Source organism: Grammomys surdaster, unplaced genomic scaffold, assembly GCF_004785775.1.
Source record: "Grammomys surdaster isolate TR1022 unplaced genomic scaffold, NIH_TR_1.0 170, whole genome shotgun sequence".
In the NCBI taxonomy this organism is placed as follows: Eukaryota; Metazoa; Chordata; class Mammalia; order Rodentia; family Muridae; genus Grammomys; species Grammomys surdaster.
Window position 1 is genome coordinate 21,228,216 of NW_021604618.1, and position 6,786 is coordinate 21,235,001.

Here is a 6,786-nt window from a genome sequence, read left to right on the forward strand (position 1 = left end):
TCTCCTCCCTCTACCCTCTGATCCTTGAAATGAAAATGTGAACACCTCAGAATTTTACCCTCAGTAGGGTTCACTCTATCATCTCTTTTGTATAACATTGGATGCAATATTTTAATATGTGACTAGCATGTTTGTCTGTCTGTGAGAAATACAGACCTGTATTATTTTCTTCCTGTAAACAGATTTTGGTATCATTGCTATACTGGCTTCATAAAATAACTCGGTCCTGGTCCTTCCCCTCCTTCTCTTCTCTCTCATCCTCCCCCTTCTGTAGAGCTAGCCATGACAATACTATGATTTGAGGAAGGCAGTGGAGGAGGCATGTTCCAGAGCATTAGAGGTTTGTCCAAGGTGGACAAAGGTGGCCTGAGGACCTGCGTGTGACAAGGCTGGTCTCATTTGAGGAGCTAGAGGAACATCAACTGCTAAAGGCAGATAAGCAATGCTTCAAGAATAACTGAGCTGGCACGCTGTGTCCTCCATGATTTTCAGCTTGCAGCCAACCAGGCCATGACCCGCAGTGGTCAGTCAGTTGGTCATCAACTTGGCAGTCTTGGAGTCCTCCTCAGCAGAGGTTTCCTGTAGCCTAGGCTGACCCCACTCACTCTGTAGCAATCACCTTGAACTTCTTATCCTCCTGCCTCTACCTCCCAACTGTTGCTTCATTAAAAAGGGGGGTGAGAAGGGTCAATAAGTTCTCTATTGAGATTTCAGCTCCTCCTTTCTGTAACTATACGAAATTCTCCTCTGGGTGCACAGAGTCTCATGGTCTAGGGGGGTTACAATGTACAGCATGTGGGAGACTAAGGCAGGGTTCTTCTCTGTATGTGGCTATGGGGTCACTTTCATCCACGCTGGGGGAGACTTACATTATGAACTGCTTTGGGGTCACCCACTCTCCTGTTAGTAACCCCCACCCACACTCTGCATGCAAGCTTTGTGAACTCACTGTTTTACCAGGCTGGGCTTTGCTGCAGTTGTACTTTGGTCTGCTGTTGGTACCCTACCGGAGGAGGCTTCTGTTCACATCTTCCCAGGAAAGGGCTCAGACAACACTTGGTGCCCAAGTAGGGACAAAACCAAGGAGGAGTCTGGGAGTTTCTGATGTGATGTTTTTTATGCAGATGGTGAAACATGTTTCTGAGCTGGAGGAATCCCAAAGTGGCCATCATTTTGTGTGTCACAGAGTGGCATCATGCTTCCATGGTATAGTAGCCTTGGGACCCACTGCCCCTGCTGTGGGTGGTGGGACATACGACTGAGGCTGAGTTTTCTGTCTATAGAAAGAATCAGAGCCAGGAAGCTGTAGGGAGAAGTCCCAGTGAAGCTGTCTTCTGTATCTAATGAGGAATGTCTCCTTGTTGAGTATGGTTCATCAGAGAATGGCCATTGGACCAGTGGGCAGGTTTGAGTCTCTGACGTAACACATGGGGAATAAGACTGTAAGGGATTTGTGACAGAAGTTACTTGCCTATTCTGGGAAATGTCATGATACTGAGATGTCCGCCTGTCGCTGCCTTGTGCAGCTTGGTCCTGGAAACCTAACAAGGAGCCATGAGAGATTAAGGAAGATAGACACAAATAATGTAAAGCCGGGACTGGTCTGGCAGTGGGGTTGGATGGAGATGCACTAGCAGCCACAATCCTCAGCCTGTTTATTATATACAGCATGAACTAGAAGGCAGGTTAGGTGGTCTCTCTGGGAGGTCTCTGTAGGGCTCAGGGGCTCAGGGGCTCTGATCATGTAGTCATTCAGGAGGAGGAAGCTGTAGTGGGTACTTTTTGCTCATACTGTTTTTAGTTAAAGGTAAACCATTCTTCAACATCTGTACTCAAACCAGGGAAAGGCCTCGCCAGCCCCATGAGTCTGAAGCAACTGACATTCTCAATATGGCTGTGCTCATGTCAACAATGCTCATTAACACAGGGACACTCACTCCTCACCAAAAAGAACTCACAAAAGGGAGAGGCAATCACAATGACCAAAGACATGGGGGTCTTCTGCAGTAGCCTCTGAATTAGTCAGAATAAAAAAGTAGGGGAGAGAATACAAAATGGATCTGCATTAAGTAGCTGTGCTGGGATCCAAAACCTGTGAGAAGCCTATGAGAAGAATCTAAAAAATGAGGAAAAAATGCGGCAGAAATCAAAGTGAAGGGACTGAGCATGGAAGGCTCCGTGTGATGCCTGGGTCTACATAGCAAGTTCTAGAACAGCCAGGGCTACATGGTTAGACTTTATCTCAAAAAAAAAAAAAATAGACCCTACCGAAAGGGGTGTTTGTGAAAGGCTAAGTCATAATGTGCAAATGTGTATGTGGAGGTCAGAGGAAAACTTGAGGGGCAGGTGCGTTTCTCTCCTGTGTTTCAGTGATCCAGCTCAGACTGTCAGACTCATCAGCAAGTGCTTTGACTTCACTGGCAAATCTCCCATCCCACCCTCCTAATTCAAATTCTATTGTTTGTTGTTGCTGTTGCTGTTTTAGAGACAGGGTCTTTCTCCATAGTCCTGGCTGGCCTGGCCTCACTATGTAGACCAGGCTCATCTTAAATTCAAAGAAGCCTGACTCTGTCTCCCAAGTGTTGGGATTAACAACGTGCACCACCATGCCTAACACAAATTTAAATTATTTTCTGAATTTACTTTTTTTTTAAAGTTCTTATTATTTTTATGTGTATGGGTGTTTTGTATGCATCTGTGTCTGCATACAATGCCCACTGAGGCCAGAAGAAGGTGGCAGATCCCCTGGGACTGGAAATACAGACAATTGTGAGCTGCCCTGTGGGTGTTGGAAAAAAAAAAACAACAACCTGGGTCCTCTGGAAGAGTAGTCAGTACCTTTCACTGCTAAGTCATCTCTGCAGCCCCACCCATATTATTCTTTGGAGCATCCTTTTATGGGGTTTAAAGAGTCTAGTTACTAAAGGACACAGCAAGAGTGATTCTGTTTGATTGACAGACTATATCCTGTAATCATTTCACTGCACATGTGCCTTCCCATGATGCACCTGATTTTAATCGTGTGGACATCAAATTATGTCATAGGTCTAAGGTAGTTAATAGAGGATTCTCCCTAATACACAGTTTTGTCTTACCGTGCAAGTACCAAAAAACAGCCTAGTCCAAATATGACTTTCCATTCTTTAATACTAGATACATTGGGAATGTATTTAATAGACTCTGCCTTAAGTTTGATGACTGCCAAGGGAAGGAAAAAACATCCACTTGTTCACAGAGGAGTATACCATAGCCTGATGCAGGTTGGGGTCCAGGGTTGCATTGTTTGGAGAGAGATTTGTTTGCAATAGTGAGAGGCAAAGGAGGGAAGCTTCTTAGCAGAGGAGGGGAGGGTGTATCCAAGCCAAGCACAAGCCCAGCTTACTTAACTATTCCCTGAACTTGTCTGCATCAGGAGTATTCATGAAACTAATAAAGGCCTAGTGAGATGGCCCAAAAGATAAAGCCACATGCTAAACCAGCCTGATAACCTGAGTGGCTCCCCAGAGCCCACAGAAAGGTAGAAGCATTACTGTCTAAGGATGCAGGAACAGGTGAATTTTCTCTTATCAGTTAAAGAATTAAGAGGCAGGAAAAGTTTGAAAGCCATACAATACCAAAGTTTATTTAAACAGGATGATTTTTATTAGAGTTTAGAAAAGAAAACCCCCAAGACAGGTAAACTGTGAGTCTCTGCAGCTGCCCAGAGGAGGAGGAGAGAAAAGAAGAAAAGCCATGTCACTTAAGATAGTATGGCGATTAGCCATATGGTGAGGATGTGGGCTTTGGAGAGGATGTAAGGAAATCCAGAGTACCAGAAAATGTATCTATAGGTTCTGACCAGCATCTGAAAGAGAAAATATATATGAAAGTAGACCCAATGGCCTCACAGCAGATTGTGGAAATAGCTCTAGGGCAGGGAATTCTGGGAGGGAGAAGTGCAGTAAATCATTAAAGGAATAACTACTCGGCCTATCTCTTTAGCTCAGCTCAAGGTGAACCCACCTTCCTGATGAGGGAGAGGTTCCTTGGCCAGATGATTGGCTTACCTGACTGGATTAATTTTTCTGTTTTAGGAAGCTTGGAATGTTAGGTCTCCACAAAAGCCAGAGGTTTAATCATCTTGACCAGAAAGAACTGGATTACGGATGCTCTGGGTTACCTCCCTCTAATGATGGAACCCTAAAAGCATTTAGGAGATGAGCAGAAGTTGGCAAATAGAAATAACCCATTTATGCCATGAAAGTAAGAAGGTCCATTCCCAAAGCAGTTCACCAGAAGTGGGCATGGGGCTTTAGTCCCAGCCCTCGCTTCCAGCTTCCAGGCTGGGTGCTCAGTCAGGAGGAGACAAGAACCCAGTGCACACTTCTCACATTCCTGCCAGGAGAACCAAGGATGTCTCAGAAACAGCTGTTTTGGGGGCTTAAGCTGCCTGCCCAGTTACTACCCTGTGTTCTCATCAGCAGGAAAGAGTCCACCCACAATGCTTTCCTGACTGCCACATGCACAGTATCACACACACTCTACAGGAGCTGCACTCACACATATCATACAATAATAATTCAAAGAAAGCAATAAGAATATTACCTTCAGAGAGAAAAGGAACAGGACAGAGATGGGTGGGGGATGGTTGTAGACCCTCATCTATTACAGGTATTTTTATTGATCTTTGAGCTTCTGATCCTTATTTCCTACAAAGCAATGCTTTACATTCTACACAGAGGTCAGTAGCAAAGACTCAAGGTTTCCTCATTCTGTAGAGGGGAGGCTGAGGAAAGCCATAGCACTCTTAGCTGTAAAATCATTTATTACACCCATTTCCTTGCCTCTCAAGAGATCGAGGACAACCTCAAAATATTTAAGGAAGTCATTTCAACCAGACTAGAAATAAGAATGTGATTTTGTGTGTTTTCATTTTTATGCTTTCACTAGTCTCACGTAGCCCAGGCTGGCCTTGAACTCTACACACAGCTGAAAATAACTTTGGACGATTGATTCTCCTGCCTTGGTTTTCCAAAGGCCGAGATTAAAAGTGTAGAGACTGCTCCGTGGTTGGTTCTTGACCTCTCGTTAGGGAGGGTCTCAGAATGCAGCTCTTTCCAGTGGGGGTGGTGGGCTAAGTTAGAATGTGAGAACAGGTAGGGGAGGAGTCAGATGTGGTAGGAACGACTAAAAGTGAGGATGTGGCACTGAGTGCTGTGCTACATAATTAAGTATTCAATAGTTTTTATTTTAATTTTGATTGCTGGGGTTGAACCAAAGCATCGTGGGTACTAAGTGGATGCTTCACATTGTGCTGTACTCTCACCCAGTGATGACACTGACGCATGGTGGGGAATACTGTTTTCATTTTCAGGTGATAAAAGACACAGCAAGGATCCAAGCAATGTGTCCAAAGCCCCCTTCCTGGACTTTGGGTGCTACATATTATAACAGAAGTGGAAAAAGGATTAAGGGATAAGCACCTGGCTCCTGTCAGCCTTTGTTCTTCTGAACACAAAAGACAGCTCTCACCTCAAAGGCACTAAGAGTTTATTCTAAGCCATTGCGAATAACCATGTCCTGAGACATGGGCAAAATTTAATGACATACTCCACTGTGAAATAGCTACAGGATATGTTCTTAGTTACAAACCAGAGTCATAAATCACTGTATTTACCAAGGACTTTGGTGCCAGCACTTTGTAAGTGAGTTACTGCAAACCAGGGAAATCTCTGCCATGGTTTCAGATGCTATGTGATGACATTCTTAGATTCTTGGTTTGGTACAAGTTAGTGGTCTGCCAAATGAATACATTCCAGATGGGTGTGGTGGTATACACTTGTAGTGGAAGCACTCAAAAGGGAGAGGCAGGCAGATCTTTTTTTTTTTTTTTAAAGATTTATTATTATATATGAATACACTGTAGCTGTCTTCAGACACACCAGAAGAGGGCATCAGATCTCATTACAGATGGTTGTGAGCCACCATGTGGTTGCTGGGATTTGAACTCAGGACCTCTGGAAGTGCAGTCAGTGCTCTTAACCACTAAGCCATCTCTCCAGCCCGAGGCAGGCATATCTATTTGAGTTCAAAGCCAAAAAGTTCCAGGACAGCCAGGACTACAGAGAGATCCTGTCTCTGATTAATGAACTAATTAAAAATAAATTTTCTTACCTGATGGTCAAGAATACGGGGTCAGTTACATGGGCTGTATATAAATAGTTACTTAAAGGCACTAAAGATACTCGAATATAATTTTGGCTGTGAATCTGCAACAGCCCAATACCCACAATCAGAAAGTTCTAATTAGTCTGCAGAATCTTCACACAGGAGGCTTTTTCAGGGAACCCCAAACACCATTCTTCCCTTCCTGCCCCGTCACCCCAACGAGAAAAAGTTATTACAGAATCTAAGGGCAGAGAATCCCGGGCAACTTCTTTCGCTGAAGGAGGAACCAAAACGTATTACATAATAACAAAGTGAATCTTACTGTTTCAACTCAGTAGGGACTCTAGAACAAGAGATTCTTTACAGACCTTCGCACGTCCAGATCTGTTTAGACAGTTTATTCCACCACATTAGGCATCTCTGTTGGAGTACTTGCTTTACCACGAAGATAGTCTTGTGCGGTTAAAGATTACAATCTTAACACAACGAGATACTATATTATCGACTCCTCTACCCCAGAAAGACACTTAAGAAACAAGTGCAGGAGGTAGCAAGCACCGGAGCCAGGGCTGGCTGCCGCCCCTCGGCTGATTGGCTTGCCTGGCTGCAAGGGCAGCAAGGCCTTCGGCTGGCTTCCGA

General features: G+C 44.4%; 1 long non-coding RNA gene across 1 annotated transcript; it reads right to left on the reverse strand.

Moving 5' to 3' along the window:
* Window positions 1–3,775: 3,775 nt before the first annotated feature.
* On the reverse strand, window positions 3,776–6,602 carry LOC114620760. The gene is made up of 3 exons (XR_003711352.1): window positions 6,516–6,602; window positions 4,047–4,179; window positions 3,776–3,844 (listed from the first exon to the last, which is right to left on the reverse strand). It is a non-coding gene; the product is annotated as an uncharacterized LOC114620760 (long non-coding RNA).
* Window positions 6,603–6,786: the final 184 nt, after the last annotated feature.